Consider the following 16,503-nt stretch of genomic DNA (forward strand, 5'->3'; position numbering starts at 1 on the left):
AGAAGTAAAGAAAGACAGCCAGGAGAGCCTTCCCAGAGGTTTTCATGTTAAGAACAGCCTCCCGTCCCTGCCCTGAGGCTTGTGTTAATCTGTAAATCACTGGTTCTAAAACTTTTCCTCTGAATAAATCACATGGCCACCTTAATCCTCTTTGCAATGAGGCAGAGTACAAACAAATAATAATTGCCCTTGAATTGGGTAGGGGAATGTTTTTTATTATTATTATTTTTAAAAGGTTATAGTATGCAGAATTCTAAAAATGACCTTCATCCTTGTATAATCTCCACCTCTTTGAGTGTGGCAAAAACCTGTGAATTTGATGAAATAGTACTCCTGTGATTAGGTTCCATGGTACAGCAAAAGTGAGATTATCCAGGTGGGCCCGATCTAATCTCATGAGCCCTGTAGAGGCTGAAATTTTTGTCCTCCTACCAGCAGAAGAGGAAGTCAGAGATATTGAAAGGACAGGAAGGATTCAGTGTCCCCTTGTACTAAATGTGGAAGCAAAGACTGACCCTGGCTGACAGCAAGCAAGAAACTGGAACTGAATTCTGCCAGCAACCTAAATGGAGTTTGGAAGTGAATTCCTCCCCAGCACCTCCAGTAAAAGCCCAGCCCAGTCAACACCTTAACTTTAGTCTTGTGAGACTCTAAGCAAAGAACCCACAAAGCCTTCCTGGACTTCCAGTCTACAAAACCGTGAGCTAAGTTTTGTGGTTTGTTTGTTTTGTTATTTTTTTTTTTTCGAACTACTAAATGTGTGGTGATTTGTTATGTCAATAGGAAACTAACAGGTAAATACATTATTTTTTATCGAAGTAAAATTCATATAACATAAAATTAAACACTAACCATTTTAAAGTATATAATTCAGGGACATTTGTACAGCCTCTATCTAGTCCCAAAACATTTTCACCATCCCCAAAGCAGCTACTCCCGATTCCCCTCTACTCACCCCAGCTCCCGTCAAGCACTAGGCTGCTTTCTGGGTCTGTGGATTTGCATGTTCTGGATGTTTCATATAAATGGGATCATACAATAGGTGATCTTTTGTCCTTTCAGTTTAGCATGATGTTTTCAAGCTTCATCCAATTGTAGAATGCATCAGTTCATTCCTTTTTATGACTGAATAATATTCCATTGTGTGTATATACCACGTTTTGTTTAACCATTCATCAGTTGGTGGACATTTGGGTTGTTTCCATGTTTTGGCTATCAGTGCTGGTATGAACATTCATGTACTAGTATTTTTTTGCGTATCTGTTTTCAATTCTTTTGGTTATATATGTAGGAGAAGAATTGCTGGGTCAGATGGTAATTTTATGTTTAAATTTTCGAGGAGCTGCCAAACTATTTTCTATGGTAGTTACCCCATTTAACATTCTCACCAGCAGAGTACAAGGGTTCCAATTTCTCCCCAATACTTATTTTCCATTTTAAAAGTACTTTAAATTAATGCCATACTAGTGTGTGTGAAATGGTATCTCACTGTGATTTTGATTTGCATTTCCCTAAATGACTAATGATGTTAAACATCTTTTCATATGCCCAGCAGCCATTTATAGAACCTCTTTGGAAAAATGTCTATTCTGATCCTTTGCTCATTTCATAATTGGGTTGTTTGTCTTTACGTTGTTGAGTTGTTAAGCATTCTTTATATATTCTGTATACTAGACCCTCATCAGTTACATGATTTGCAAACATTCTCTCCCATTCTGTAGACGTAGAAAGAATATTGAAGTATAATGTTTTAATTCATATGTAAAGGTATGTGGGGATGTGGAAGTGTGTGGTTTGCGGAAAGCAGGATTATATGACATACAGTCTTCTAGATCTTCCTTTTCTCAGTTAAGATTCATGGAGAACATTCTCTGGTTCTTTTTAGTGTCTACATAATATCCTATTGTGCAGATGTACTATAATTTATTCAACTATGTCTTAATTATAGTAATTTACTCTGTTTCTAGTTTTTGGTCACTATCAACAATGTGCTGGTAAGTATCCTTGTACAGTGTATGCTTATATATTGTGTCTTTCATTTGTAAGGGATATATTCCTGGGAGAGGGATCAAAGAATGTATGCATTTTCAAGTTTTAGTAAGTATTGTTCAGTTATTTTCCATAAAACCTTTAATCATTTAGATTTTTACTAGCAACATATGAGACCATTTTTTTCTCATTGCATCCTGGCCCCAGAACATTTGGCAATGTGTGTAGACATTTTTGATGGTCACTATTGGATAGTTGGGGGACAGTGCTGCTGGGCAGAGACAGGAATTCTGCTAAACATCCTACTATACTCAGGGCAGCCCCATAACAAAGAAGTATGCAGTCTAGAATGTCGATAGTACAAAGGTTGAGAAAGTGTGCTGTAAAGTAATATCTCACTGTAGCATCAATTTGAAAATCTTTATTAACAGTAAAATCTTATTGAAGACCATAAAACAAGATCTGTACATATGGTCAGACATAGTATATCCTTGGATAGGAAAACAACATCATAAAAATGTGACTTTTGCTAAAGTTAATTTATAACTTTAATGTTATTCCAACTGCAATTCAAGCAATATCCAATTAGGAATCCAAAGCTATCTTAAAGTTATGTAAAATAATAAATGGCCAGAAATAGTCAATAATATTTTGCAAAATAAGAATAGTGTGGGGTTACTTGCCTCACAAGATATCAAAATATACCTTAAAGGAATCGAATCGCTCTATCCTTGGGATGGATGAATATATAAAGGAAATAGAATAGAGAATCCAGAAATATGTCCCAATATATTTGAAAATTTAGTAAATGAAAACTGTTTTGGTCAAATAAAAAAGGACAGAAAATTTTATCTATTTTACTGGCAAAACTGCCTATCCATATGAGAGAAATTAAATTTTAAATTCTATACATGGTATAGAATTGTTTAGAATTGTATAGATTTAATTCCAGATAGATAAAAGACATAAAGATAAGTAATAATAATCCTCAAAAAGACCTAGGAGGCTATATGTATACTGTAGGAGTCAAAGAAAGCTTTTAACTAAAAAAGGAAATCCCAAAATATATATATATATATATATATATATATATATATACATATAAATGAAGAGAGCTGTAAAATGATCAGATATATATTAACTTTATCATATTGAGGAGCTTGCTAGTCTGAGACCAGAGATCTTGTCTTATTCTCTTTTGTTTTCCTAGCATAGTGCCTGGCAAATTGAAGGAGCTTATTGAATTTCATTGAATGAATGGCTCTCTCTAGATATTGTGTCTTATCCCTAAGCGATCCTTTACAAAACTTTAAGGACAGCTTCATGAGCTAGAAAATACACAAAGCATGAGAGAGCTAAACATTTGTAGTCTACACAATAGTGCTGACGTGAAAGGAGCATTGATTTATACCGCTTATGTGGCATATGAACTTTAAGATCAGAAGAAAAAATTATAATCAGCTTGTCCCAATACATTATTTCCAGAGGAAGACTCTAAGTTACAGAGAAGTTAAGGGCTATTTGATAAGATGAAATTAGAAACATGCCTGCTGGTCCAATTTGAGCCTTATTCTACAGTAGCAATAATGATGGAATTCAGTAAAACATAATTATAATCAGAGACTGTCGATTTGGAAAGAATATTGAAACCAAACCCAAGAAATGTATATAATTTTACCCGAATTAGAAGAAGACTCAAAATTGTCTTTGTGCAGACTCTGAATCTGAAACTATTCCTTCATGCCAAGCAGCCTCTTATGTTCTTTCCTATATTTAATATTTCTATGTTTTTCAATATAATGTACAACAAAGCATTTCTGGAAAGTAGAGTATTGAAATGTCTTTCAAATGCATTTGCTAGTTTCTTACTTCATTCCTGTGAGTTTGATAGGTACAAATACACATTTTCCTCAGTTTACACACAGGAACACTATAGGACAGGAAACTGCAGTGCTTCAAGGTCACATTTATTCCTTTGAAAGCATTGTTTAAGGTATTTTGCTTGGTGCCATAGGGAAACAAAGATAAGACACAGTCTCCAACCTCAGGGACTTCACATGATGAACCAGTAATGAATCAGTCACCCAAATCCCATTTTGAGCAGTGGCCCTGAAATGCCCCTACACTGATGACATATTTCACACACACAAGCAAACTGTGTCCTGACAGTAATCAGAGACTAAAGGACTTTGCTGTGCTAGTTAGTAAAAGCCCAGCTCAAAAAAAAAAAAAAAAAAGGCCAGCTCAGCTCACAAGTGGCTCTCCTCCCTGTTTCTTAAATGCTTGACCCAGAATTTGTATGTAGTCATCAAGGCATCGCCCCACAGCTCAGCCCCATCATGGAGCAGCCCATCCAGAGGACGGCCTACTTATCAGCCTCCTCATCCTGTGTGGGCTGGGAATGTGGTACCATGCAAGCAGGGCATTGCCACACCAACCAGGTCCTCTGGGAAAGTACTCTGGGGTGTGACCTTTATGGCAACATTCCCCTCTCCTGCCTCTGCCTGCCTTCTGCCATCCTTTGATAACTAATTTGAAATGCCACCATCACATATCAATCTCAACACATTGTGTCCTGTGTGAAAAGTTAGTGTACCCTAGAACAAACCTATTGTTAACTGGAAAACTTTGCACTTGCTATTCCCTTTGTCTGGAGCACTTTTCCCTTAGATAATTGCATGATTCTCTCCCTCATTAGTTTCAGGTTTCTGCTGAATTATCATCTTATCCCTCTTAAAATGGCACAAGCATCGCCTTTATAGCCAAGTTCTGCCCTTTACCCTGTTTTATTCTTGTTAGCACTCATCTCTACATGGTATATTTACATATTTATTTGTTTCTTTATATATTTCCTAGACTGAGCACTAGAATGAGGGCTCTGTAAAAGTAGTGACTTTGTTTTTGTTTGTTGCTGTAGAACAGTGTCTTGCAGTGATAGCAAGACCAAGATAAAAAAAAAAAATCTTCTCTATCATTACCAAACTTTTCTTCCTAGGGATCTTTAGCATCTCCTGGGCCTTCAAAAACTGCATGAAGGGTGGAGCGATGGTGGGTCAGCGGCAGATTTCTTGCCTGCTGTGCCAGAGACCTGGGTGCAATTCCCAGTACCTGCCCATGCAAAAAAAAAAAAAAAAAAAAAAACTGCATGAAAACTGAAGTTTTAAACATAGCTAATGTATAAGTGTTCTGTAATGACATCCATATTGCAAAAACTTATGCCTTGTAGAATTCAACAGGAAAATAAAATTGATGTACTTCAGAACAAGACCTTAATTTATCAACTGGTTGGGTGACATTAGCCTATGAAAGTGGGCCTCATATAGACTTTAAGGGGTCAATCTAGGGATAAAGCTTATTGTAGTGGAACGAGCACTGGATCTGTAGTCAAAGTTTTAGCTCAGGTTTTTCTACAAGCAGACTACATGGCTTTGGACAAGTGGCTGCACCTTGTATCTCAGGTTTCGCATATATAACTTGGGAGATTGGGACTAAATGATCTCCAAAAGCCTTTCCAATTGTAAAGTTCTATGACTCTGTGGATTCAGCTGAGAGATTGGACCCAAGTAGAAAGAACAAATTGATCCTGGGAAAGGGAATGTATTATCTCTCAACATCAGCGGGCTTGAATGGTGAGGATATGGTGACGGGGTTTGACACCTAGCAGAGCCTAATGCTTTAATCATGAACCCAGTCTTCAAATCCTATTTGCACTTCTTATCCTATTGACACAAACTGCCTTTCTCAACCTTGCAGCAGCTGGGCTTCCACCAAAATGGAGGAGGAGAAGTGGGAAAGCGTGGGGAAACAGTCTAATACAGGTTTGAGAAATTGGTGTAGCAGATAAGGGCTTAAACAGAATACTGCAAACTTGCCAGCATTGTAGCAAGTTGGCTTAGCTCTGCTGTTGGAGTAGAGTTAAAGTGCCTTTGGTTCAGGGTGTGTCTTTTGTACATTCCCAGTTGGGCTCTGGAGATTGCTGGCAGCAAATCAGAATCAGTCACCTGTGAGGTGGCAGGCCGGGAAGCCCCAAGTGTGACTCAGCAGAAGCAGCCATCTCATGTACTTATGTCAGCCAGAACTGCACTCAGAACAGATTTCTTACAAAGCCAGAGCTAGCTGGCTGGGATATTTAGCCAAGTGAGGTGGACAAGTAATTTATTTTCTAATATACATTTCCTTTTCTAAAGAATGCATCAGGACTTTTTTGGAGATGTGCTAAGTCCTGGTTTATAAAAGCATGCAATCTGTTATGACAATCTCCAAAAACAATTCACAGTCACATGTGAATGAGTCACAAATTAGGAAATCCTGAATGAACTGAAATAAGGGTGTATAGATTTCTTGGACAATTATGCATTTGTGGCAGTGTAACTGACCTGAGTAATAGATCCCAAGATCATTATAATATTCCCATAGCCATAGAGACAAGCTTTATCTATTAAAATGTTTCTGACCCTCCTGCTTGCCTCTCAGAAATGCAGAAACACATACAAATATGCTTATTTCTCTCCTTTATTTATATATTGTTATATATTCTCCATGTGGTTTAGTGAGCTATTTTTAAATACTTTCCAATGAATAATTAAGAATATAAGACATTTTATGTAAATTCCTCCCAGGCAGAGGAAACTAGTATAAAAATGTTATTCTCAACTCTTAACCTTGAATGTTAATTCAAGACCTCCTGCCCAGGTTCTCATAACCTCCAACTCCGTTTAAGGTATTCAGCTTTCATCTCCCTTTGCTCCCAATTCTGAGGGTGGAGATATTTTGGCTGGAATCCCTACTAACAGAGAGGGGATATTTTCAGTTCTTGGTGAGGTATCCAGGTGTTGGGGGACATGACTACTTAAGCCACATGCTCTGGTGCTACATGCCCTTGTCATGTTCTGTCTGGAGTAGGAAGTACAAATGGTGTTTATTCTTGTATTCCCTGTGTCTACTCTGGTGTTTTGAGCATGACAGTTCTCCAGAAATGTTTGTTGGTGGACACATATCCAAGACCTCATGGCTTATACTTCCATCCCTTACTAAAACGTTATGGTTCATTTACAGATATTATTACAGGTATTATCACACTTAGCTATAGTGGAAGCTCATTGTTAGTCCAGCTCTTATTTTGTTGTAAAACTCTTCAAATGAAGTCAACTTCAGGTCTGTCATGAGCTACAGGGTGAAAAATGCTTTTCTTTGGACCGGATTATGCACATTCTTTAAGGAGAGCTCCTCATTGGTGTTTTCCCCTGCAACCATAGTTAAATATAAATATATTTCTAACCTCACCTTCTTTAGTTTCTACTTGCATTGCAGGGCAGAGGCTCTTCTTACTTTGAAATATAAGAAAGGGCCTGCAGACCCAGGATACTGTGTTCCTTCATTTGCCTACCAACAACTCTGTGCCTCCATTCCTTATCCTAGCAAGGGATGCTTTGGTTGACAGCACTTTGTTTCCCCAGCAATGAAGACAGGAATATTACATATGTTAAAGAAATACATGAAACGTGTGAGTTGCTTATAGTTTTGCTCTTACCTTTCCACTCCACCCTACCTAAAGCCTCATTACCTAACTAAGCATATGAACAGGGTAGTGTTGGGGTGCCTCAGACAGACCTGGGTTTGGGAGGCAGCCCCCATTTGCACTTTTTGGCAACCGTGGGCAAGTTACCATTCCCTCCTGAGTCTCAATTTTCTCATTTTTAAAATGGAGGGACTCTGTTTCTAAAGGTCTTTGGAAGGAGTAAATAAAGTTACGTTAAGTGCTTTACACGGTGCACTGCACATAATTGATCTCAAATATAAGATTCATTCTTATCTAAGTACCATTGAGGATCACTTTCCAAGTGCTTAGGGGAGGCCCTGTTACATGGTAGGAGCTCTTTAAGTGTTTGAGCGGGCAGCAATGGTGATTATATTTTCAAATTTCATATTTGTTTCTTTTGTCAGAGCTTGAGAATATTCATAAACAGAGGGAAAGAGAAGAGATTCAGGTTAAAAAAATTTTAGCAATTTTATTTAAGTAGAATTTACATGCAATAAAAGTCACCCATTATAAGTGTATTGTTCAGTAAGTTTTCACAAATATATATATATATATATTTAGTCATATAACTACTACCATGAGATTCAGGGATATTTGAAGCAGGACTCAGGCGAGGGGAGCTACTGGGAACTGGTTTGGCCTTGACTAAGAAGGACCTTTTTTTCCTCTGGGAATGGGGTAAGGATGATGTAAATGTATATAAATACTCATTGAGGGTGGGGTGGAGTAGGATATGGCATTGAAAGCATTCCTAATGTTATCTATTTCTCCTGTGTTGTCTAACGTTATCTTTTTCTCCCACCTGGTAGGATACAAGGTTACATGCTGAGAGACAGGTAAACAGGGATGGGACAGGCCCTACCATAGAGTGAGAAAGTTTAAAATAGCTTGTGTGGGGAGCGTCTGACAAGTGATGTGTCCAGATACTGCTCAGCAAAAACTGCCTAAATGTGTGCTTTTGCCTGGGGATGGGCAGTGAGAATTCCGGGAGCTGGAAAAATACAATGTTGGGGGCTTCTTGGGGTGGGGGTAGGGGTGATAAGGATGGAGACAACAGTACTCTGGGGACTTATAAACACTGGTTGATGAACCATGATGGGTATAGGCTGCTTAGAGAAGGAAGTGGAAGCCATGAGGGGACCCAGAGGCCATGAGGGGACCCAGAGGCAAGAGATAAGGGGGGGGTTAGGAGGACAGGAGGCCTCAGTGAAATCTAGGAGTAGTGGGGTAGAAGATTATGAGTGTTCAAGAAGTACAAGAAGAGGTTCTTGCCAGTTGGGTTTACCATTCCACAGGAAAAAAACTGTGCGGAGAGATGTTTCAGGTTATGCTCACAGGAATTGGCTGATGAAGTAGGGTGAAATGCAAAGTAGGTTTGTTACAATTGATAAACAACACAAAGAAAGGATCATTTAGAAAAAGCAGGGCTTTAAAAAAGCACTGCCAATACGTCACCAGGAAGAATTTTTACCTATAGTCTTTGGGGGACAGTTGTTATATTATATACCATGCAGTCCATCAGCAAATACTGTTGTCTTTACCTTTATAATATGTTCAGAAACTCACCATGTTTACCACTTTTATTGCTTCTATCTACTTACATGGATATTTGCAATAGTATCTAAATTGATATTCCTGCTGATGTCTGTGATCTCCTATAGCTATTTGCAACACAGTAACCACAAAGATTCTTTTAAAATATAAATCAGGCCATGTCACTTCTCTATTCAAAACATTACAGTAATTTTCCATCTAATTCAGGAAAAAGCCCAGGGGCTTTCTAGACTGAAACAGTCCTACTCTCCTGCAGCCTCAGCACCCCATTTTACTCTCTGGTCTCAGCTTCTTTTAATCTTCTCCTTTCTCATTCCGCTTCAGCCTCGCAGGGTCTCCTTGCATGCTTTTATTGCAGGATGTTTGTACTTGCTATTCTTTCTGCCTGCTAGGTTTTTCTCTCATATATCCTTGTTTCTTTTCTCATCTCCTTGGGTCTTTGCTCAAATGTCACCTTCTCCTTAGGGCCTTCCCTGACCACCCTATTTAATACTGACCGCCTCTCCTCCACAAACACCTTACATCTATGCCTGATGTATTTTCCTTAGGAGTTATTATCACAGGTCCCATAAGTTTTCATATTGTTTATTGTCTGTCACTCTCAAATTGCAGGTAAACTCCATTATGGTAGGCATTTTATCTATTCTCTTCAGTACCTAGAACAGTGCTTGGTACTTAGTAGACAATCAATAAATGAATGGATTTTGAGAGAATTTGCTAATTATAAGAGGAAATTTTAAGTGAATGTAGGCTAAGGTACAGAGAAAAATGAGGAAAAGACATGTTAAAAAGGACCATTTTCTTTGGGCAAAGGAAAGGAAGAAAATGAAAAAAGAAAAACTAAAAGGTTATGAGTATTAACTAATAACTCCTTTATAATTCAAAGGCAAAGACAGTTCAAAGAACGGAGATACAAAATAAAAGGAGAGCGTAAGGATTTAAGAAATCAACCAGAAGCCATACACTTCAAGTCCATATTCCAAAAAAAGCATGCAATCTAATTTAAAAGCCCTCCATATCAATACAAATTTTAAATGTAAGGAGCTGCAGGACATCGTTAGAAAGTGTGATTTTTAAAGCATGATTCCAGGCTTAAGTAGGCCAGTACTTTTCAACAGGGTTAAGCACAGATAACAAGATGTGTTTTGGTAAAATAGGTAATGAAAATGATTACTTCTAAAGAAATTCTCTCAACATGAAAAAGAGAAAAAAAACTTGCATCTTGTGAGTATTGGAAAAAGTATAATAAGCAAACTGTTAGAGATGTAGGGTGTGTGTTGGGCAGGAGGGTAGGAAAAGATGGTTAAATATAAACCTGGTTTTATTTGCAAAGCTTTTATCTTGATAAATGGCACTTTCTTAAAGCAAATACCTTGTTCGGAGAGCTCATAACTTATTTACATTTCAAAATCTAGGCTAGAGTCCACATGATTTCAAATTCTGGGAGAAATTATTTGTTTGGAGTCCAGTATTCTGAATGCTAATGTGACAACAGACAATAAAATAGTAAATAAAGAAGTGAGCTGTTAAAAAGAAAATAATAAATTAATTATGCAAACCAGGCTTTTATGACTAAAAATTTGTAACTAAATTTGTGAGTTCCTTGAGGGCTGTGTGGGCAGGTAGTGTTCTCTGCAGTACCTAAAACATCCTTTTCTAGAAATTATGGACAATACATATTTGCTTAAATTGAAAGGCACAAATGTACTATATCGTTTGCAGGAAAGATGATTAATCTATACAAAATGAAATAAATTATAAATAATGTTCAGATTATGTCTATACATGTAATGTTTGAATATTGATATCTTTCCCATATATATTCTTCTGAGTTGGATTATGGCATTTTAGTCCAGTCATTCCAATTAAAGTATTTTTAATCCAAGGTACTTTTAATCCGATCAAAATAGAATGATGCTCTTTTCCAAGTTTGCAAGGAAAAAAAAATTAGAGTGATGGAAATAATTTTCTCAATTGAAATTTTTTTTATTCCCATTAACTATTCTGAAACAATTGGCATCTATTACCATCTGTTTATAATAAAATCTGGTAAAAAGATATTACAAATATTTAGTTATTTCTTACACTTACAGAGAATACAATCTTGAGATAATTGTCAACTAATAGTTATCAAAATCATGGCTTATATTTATAAGGGCGGACCATGGTGGCTCAGCAGGCAGAGTTCTCACCTGCCATGCCGGAGAACCAGGTTCGATTCCCGGTGCCTGCCCATGCGAAAAAAAAAATCATGGCTTAGAGAAACAATATTTATGAGCAGGGTCTGAAGGAAAACTATTTTTAGGGACTGTACAGTCTACTTTTGGTTTAAGCAAGATGCATTCGCTTGGACCATGTAGCTGTTAAAGATTCATTCTGTTGAACTGTGTTTTGGTGGGAAACCATCAGCCTTTCCTAAGGGGCACACAGAGAACAGCCGTATAAAATCTGCTCCTTTTAAAGGTGCTCTGCACGTTATACTGTGGCCTGTTTCTGTGGCCCTTTGGGAGAAATTTATTTTAGTTAGAGTATCAAGAAGAATTGTGTTTTTCTGAACGTTTTTGGGAGACATGGTATTGTGTAACTGGCAAATTTTTCAATTTTTCTTTTTGCACCGGCTATTAAAGAAAACAAAAACAAAAACAAAAAACGGTTCCTGCTAAACCCAAGTCTACCCATAGCAAGGTCGAGGCCTTATGATATGCGTTTTTGTGGCAGGCTTTACTTTGTGTCAGCTCTTTGTTTTTGTTCCTACCTGTGATTTTACTCTTTCTTCTAACATTTGTTACCTAGTGGTATTTTTTTAAAGCTACTTTACATCTTTTGGGAGAACGAGATGGAAGATAAATATATTCATTCATTCATACATGCTTACATGATGTTTGCCTACTTGAGTTTCATATTTGGCTGAGAGGACTATGATTTCTGATTATTTTGCTACCTGAAGAAGCATGAGACCCTTTGATTTAAAATATTAGCTTCTAGGAGGACAGTGAGGGTCCATTATAGTACCTAACAAATATAAAAGTACCCTATAATCACCAACCAACAATTTTTAAAGACCTATTTGGTGCATTACAGAAAAATACACTCTGGCACAACTTCTTAACCTCTGTTTCAAGCCTCCTTCACTAGCAATCAATCGATGTTTCTGGTAGAGTAAATTTTTACTAAATTCATTTAAATCATCTACTTTGTGGGTAATTTATGATAATCTCTGAGTCCCATACTAGGCTCTGGGCTCAGAGTACAAACTAATGTTAATAATCCCTTACCCTGAGCAAAACGTAATTAGGCCAGATAAATCCACTAAGGAAAAGTCAATGCACACTGCTCAATTCCGTGTTTAGCCTAGATAATTAAAGCTTGACCTCTGAAAGTTCTCAGAACCCTGGCCAGGTGCAGTTGAACCAGATACACCTTCTCCTGGAAAAAGCATGGTGCTACAGACAGAAAATAGAGTAACAATAAAAGGTAAGTAATGAGCAGTATAGAAAATGTCATTAGAGATATACTGAAAATTAATGTTAAAAATTATTAACAATTATTGATAATACAAGCCAAGCACATTAAAGTATTAATACTATTATTTTAACAATGATAAGCATTAATAATAACACATACAGAGTACTTACTATGTGCCAGATACTATTCTATGTGCTTCGCATAGAAATATAGCTTTCATCACTCTATCTGCCAGACTACTCAGAAAATAAGAGTTTTACATTTTTATCTGTCACATTTGTAAAAAGGCTGCCACATTCCAGACTCTCAGAAAACCTCTTTAGTCCCTTTAGATACAAAGCAGAATGGATGAATTCATTACCAGATTTCCTGCCAATAAAAAATCCAGCAGGTGTGGGTGTGAAATTATCTGTCTATAACTCCTGATACATTGAGGAAGCTGCTCCCAAATAAAAAACTTAAAAGTACAGATGGATTGCAGGAGGTTCAAATGTAAACCACCTCCAAAACAAAACAAACACACAGCATTTTAAGCTCTAATCAGTGTTCAAATATACCCTGTGATGGTGTCATCTCTCTTTCAGTCCATTTCAGACATGACATACTTTTACCCATTCTCTCCACATTCCGGTACCTTAAGCAAGTCAGAATCCTGGCCAAAGTTTGTGTCCTCCTTAACATTTCCAGATATGGCCCACATTTAATCTGGTTACCACCAGCTTTCATTTGTAGTTTGGTAAATGTCTTGTATCTGTGTGTGTCTCTTACTACCCTTATATTGTTGGGTCTACCCAGAAAACTGTTGTTTCTATTTCTTCCAGGCTTGCAAATGCACTGGATTTATGGGCATGGGGTAGGGGTTGAAAAGAGGTGGATAGGACTATGTACAGGTGGAGTAGGGAAAATGGATGTGAAATATCCATTTTATCTGAATATGAACATAATGCTGTAAAAGGACTTTTTAAAATCTCTGGTTTTTATCAACCATTATCCCAGTTTGCTTCTTTGGGATTTTGTACAGATTGCGTTAACACTCATTCAATATCCTCTTTGAGAATTTACCTTCTCCAAAAGCTTTCACAGATTGACTCCTTCTCATACAGGTACCTCCATTAATTTACTTTTCATTACTCAGGGTGAAATCTTTTATGTTTAATAGGCTTATAGTCTCTATTTGCTACTAGTGTTTATTTGCCTATTCAACTATATAAGTATTTGAAGAGCCAGAATATCTTTATTTATTTCCTTTATACATTTTCCCTACAATGCTATCATAGTGCTTTCTTGCATAGGCAGGAGCTAGATAAATATTTTTAAACAAATTAAAATGGTAACATGTCTGGGGAAATTAATATTAAGGTTTATTTCCATATATATCTCTTTGGGTGGTATGTTAGTTTGCAAGCTGTCAGAATGTGATATACCAGAACTGGAATAGCTTTTAAAAAGGGGAATTTAATAAGTTACAACTTTACAGTTTTAAGCCTATAAAAATGTCCAATCTAAGGCATCCAGAAAAAGATACCTTAATTCAAGGAAGGCCAACAGATCCAAAACAGCTCTGTTAGCTGGGAAATCATAGGGCTGGCATCTGCTTGTCCCTTGCTCCTGGGCTCTGATGCCTTTAGCCTCTGTTCCTGTGGGGGTTCCTCACTTTACTTCTCTAGGGCTGGCTTTCATCTCTTAGCTTCCCTTGGCTCCCTCCATGCCCTGGCTTGCTTGACATCTCATGACAGCATTTGCTGGGCTCCAAGCAACTCCAAACATCTGTGTCTCTGTTCTCTGAGTGTCGGCATATGTGTCAGCTCTGAGGCTTCTTTCATTTTGGAAGTTTCACCAAAATGTTTCCCCTTTTAAAGTCTCTAGTAAACTAAACAAGACTCACCTGGAATGATGGAGTCAAATCTCCATCTAATAAAAAATCACACCCAAGATTGGGCATGTCATAGCTCTGTGGGATAATCTAATCAAAAGTTTCCAACCTACAGTAAAGAAATGGCTGCTCCCACAAGATTGAATTAGATTAAAACATGGCTTTTCTGGGGTACATAATATTTTCAAACCAACACAGGTGGGAACAGTTCATACAATGTAGAGATATCAAATTCTTAAAGCTCTCTTTAAGATTTAGAGTGTCTTCCAGGGGCACCTGGATTCAAAACACCTTCTTCTTACCTGGATATTGACCTTGTAAATGTCACTCCACACAGTCATTTTATCTGCTTATGTACCACTGCTTTTCTGTCTCTATCCTGCAAGAATATAAGGATATGGGAGAATTAAGCATTCAAATTTTTTGTTTGTTTGTTTGTTTAAAGGCAGCCTGTAAGACTCAGAAAGGCCCTGCAATGGTGAGTGACAGGCAGGGAGGTTTTTATTTATTTATTTTATTTATTTATTTATTTATTTTTACATGGGCAGGCATCAGGAATCGAACCCGGGTCCTTTGGCATGGCAGGCAAGCGTTCTTGCCGCTGAGCCACCGTGGCCTGCCCTCAATTTTTTTAATATAAGATAACTTTATATTAGAAAAAGAATACAAGAGAAATGGTAGCATGAAAGTGTCAGATATTTTTAAGTATGTTAGGTCCACTGCATTGGGGCATGTGTCAGTTATAGATACAAAATCCTACTGTCCGATGCATTGCTTCTTCTTGTCTATTAAGAGAAATAACTGGTGAGACACTCATGGTTCTTTTGAGAATACAAGCTGTTTGGTTAATGCTCATAATTCTCTCCTTTCACAAATTGGCTTCTTTCCTGAGTTTGTCAAAATGGACCTAAACATAAAATATCATGGTTATTTCCAAAGCAATTCTAAAAACTGGCATGACGTTTGTAATTTCTTTTAACAACTTGAAAAACTCCTGGAGAAATAATTCCATATTTTTTCTGACCCTTTCACATTTGTGACACATTCATAGTCATTCTTTTCAATTGTCAATTAGAATGACTAATAGTGGTTAGAAATTTATCAGTTGGTTTCTCCTTCCAAGTTATAATTCCAGCATGAGTCATTTAACTCCTTTCCATAACAATGTTATATAACAAATGCTGGACTCTGTTGTATGAGTGGAGTCTATACTATGCAGCAAAAGTTATGGTTTCATTTAAATGACTTAAAAAGGAGGAATAAAAACAAGGAAACACTTATTTCAAATTAGAAGGGGTTTTACTATTTCTACACAACACCAGGTATAACTGAAACATCCCACTGAGCCCCAAACAAGTATTTTCCAGGTCAGTTTATACTCAGCATTAATCTTCACGTCTGCCTGACTAGGAGATGAAGCACAAACATTATAATTTCCGTTTTATGGATGGGGAACCAGACTGAAAGTGAGGCTGGGAGTCTAATCATCTGGTTTCTGATTTCAGCTCTGCCACTAAAGAGCAATAGTCTTGGGCAGGTCTTTGAACCTATTGCAGCCTTATCTTTCTCATATAGAGCATAAGGAAGCTGGACCTCATGCTCCATTCTCATCGATTCCCTTACCTATTACACCACATGGTTTTCTGGGTAGATTCAGTATCAGCAGACATCCTGCGCTTTTCTGCTGTAGAAAGATCCCAGAATAATTACATAACATATGGGGCCTGGTATAGCAGGAAAATGTGGGACCCTTTGTTAAGAAATTAAGAATGTTGAGAGCCTGACAGCAGGGTATTAAGCCAAGAATGGGATGCTTCTAAACAAGGCACCCTGTGATGACTGAACAGATCACACACCCATGACACTGGCCCAGGGAAGGCCAAAGAAGTCTTTTGTCTTATATAATCTTTCTTCTTCTTAAGAGCCTAAAAATCTTAGAGAAATTTTGATGGGACAGTGACAGAGATCATGAAAGGGGAGAAGTTTTGGGAATGCACATATTAGAAAGCTTTGTGAATGTTTGAAGCTCCCATATGCATTTACAGGGCTCACTCCACCCATGGGTACAATAGATGACCTGGTA

This window comes from Tamandua tetradactyla, chromosome 4 (genome assembly GCF_023851605.1).
Source record: "Tamandua tetradactyla isolate mTamTet1 chromosome 4, mTamTet1.pri, whole genome shotgun sequence".
NCBI classification, from domain to species: Eukaryota; Metazoa; Chordata; class Mammalia; order Pilosa; family Myrmecophagidae; genus Tamandua; species Tamandua tetradactyla.